The sequence below is a fragment of the Triticum dicoccoides genome, chromosome 5A (assembly GCF_002162155.2).
Source record: "Triticum dicoccoides isolate Atlit2015 ecotype Zavitan chromosome 5A, WEW_v2.0, whole genome shotgun sequence".
Taxonomy (NCBI): Eukaryota; Viridiplantae; Streptophyta; class Magnoliopsida; order Poales; family Poaceae; genus Triticum; species Triticum dicoccoides.
The window spans coordinates 548,955,078-548,957,359 of record NC_041388.1 but is presented as its reverse complement, the minus strand read 5'-3'; positions in this window follow the sequence as shown (position 1 = coordinate 548,957,359).

The following is a 2,282-nucleotide window of genomic DNA, read 5'->3' as shown; positions in this document are numbered from 1 at the left end:
CTAGATATGCAACTAGGTGAGCAACCTATATGATGCAACAAGGATAGGAACACAAGCAAGCAAATGATATGAAACAAATAAGCTTGCACAAGTAAAGGCACGAGATAACCAAGAGTGGAGACGGTGGAGACGAGGATGTGTTGCCGAAGTTCCTTCCTATCGGTGTCAAAACCGGCGGATCTCGGGTAGGGGGTCCCGAACTGTGCGTCTAGGCCGGATGGTAATAGGAGGCAGGGGACACGATGCTTTACCCAGGTTCGAGCCCTCTTGATGGAGGTAAAACCCTATGTCCTGCTTGATTAATATTGATGATATGGGTAGTACAAGAGTAGATCTACCACGAGATCAGAGAGGCTAAACCCTAGAAGCTAGCCTATGGTATGATTGTATGTTTTGGTTGTTGTCCTACGGACTAAAACCCTTCGGTTTATATAGACACCGGAGAGGGTTAGGGTTACACAAGGTCGGTTACAAACGAGGAGATATCCATATACGTATTGCCTAGCATGCCTTCCACGCCAAGTAGAGTCCCATCCGGACATGAGACGAAGTCTTCAATCTTGTATCTTCATAGTCTAACAGTCCGGCCAATGGAGATAATCCAGCTGTCCGGAGACCCCCTAATCCAGGACTCCCTCAGTAGCCCCTGAACCAGGCTTCAATGACGATGAGTCCAGCGCGTAGTATTGTCTTCGGCATTGCAAGGCGGGTTCCTTCTCCGAATATACCGCAGAAGAATTTGAATACGAGGATAGTGTCCGACCCTGCAAAATAAGTTCCACATTCCACCGCAGAGAGAATAGCATTTTTGTAGATCTAATTTGCTGGCTTGTTTTGGCAGCACGACGTTATGTCATGGCCCAGTGATTATTCAAACCGTTTTTCCTCAACCAGCTACACACATAACGCGAGGCGGTTTCTTGACAAGTCTTGCCGAAGCGGAGATCGTGTTCCCCTAATTACGAGATTCTCATTAATGCGGTCGTGGGTAACCCAACCGTGTCTAGGACTCCTAGATTATAGGCAAGTCCTAAACGACTACGGAGAGGACGCTTGATATTCACCCTCTTTATAAAGGGACAAAGTTTTCGCTTTTTCCCTCTCGTGCTCAATCGAGCCCTTCCCCCGCCTCGAGTTCTAACACCCAAAGCGCAGGTTAGGTGCTCCGGATCTTCAATCATGTCCGGATCCAGCCTTCAAGGCCGATGGATGCCCTCCTCCGTTACGGAAGAGGACATTAAGAAGTTGAGGGAGGCCAGATACCTGACCGCCAAGGTTTCGCATCGGCTGCCTGCTCGAGGGTAGATCGTCCCTACTCCCGAACCCAACGAGAACGTCGTGTTCGTCTCCCACTATCTCCAAGGTCTAGGCCTCACTTTGGATCCCTTCGTCAGGGGTTTGATGTTCTATTACGGGCTAGATTTCCATGATCTAGCTCCGGACTCCTTTCTCCACATCTCGACATTTATTATCGTGTGTGAGGCCTTCCTCCGCATCACCCCTCACTTCGTCTTGTGGCTCAAGACCTTTGAAGTGAAGTCGAAGATGATCGAGGGGCAACATGCAGCGTGTGGAGGTGCATCAATAGGCAAGATGGCCGGAGCTCCATGGCCGAAAGGTTCCTTCCCTGAGGTGTCCGAATTATGGCAGCGGGAGTGGTTTTACGTCACAGCTCCCAGAAGTGCCAAGTGGGTGGCTGCCCCTACTTTCTGCTCGGGCCCCCCACCACAACTGATGTCATGGATCAGCAGAGGTCTGAGTTGGGGTCCAGCCAAGGACGTGCCTATACTTCAAAGACGCATCCGAGATCTCTTCGAGGGAGATTTTAATTTGGTTGCGGTGATACAAGTTATGCTGGTTTGTCATGTCCAGCCTTGCAAACGCCGGCCCCTTCGCTTGTGGGAGTTCAACCCAGAGGGACCACGTGCCATTCAAAGTTTCCTTGGCCTGACGCACGAGGAGATGTACAAGTCATTCTTCGGACCTCAAGTAGAGTGTCCGGATATTACCGAGGACGTGGGCCTGAGCAGTAACCGCGCCGCCGAACAAGTAAGAAATCCTCTGGCCGAACACACTGTCTTTTATTCGTCACGAAGTTTATTTCTGAGAGTTCTCTTTTTGACCAGGACTGGCTAACAAAGGCAAAGATGATTCAGTGTTTGGCCCCCCTCCCTGAGGGTTTGGAAAATCCGGTATTGGAAAAGATGCTTGAGGTCGCACCTTGCCCGGATCCCCCGAAGGAAGATACCGGGGGGGGGGGGATAATACGGGCGGACGCGGGT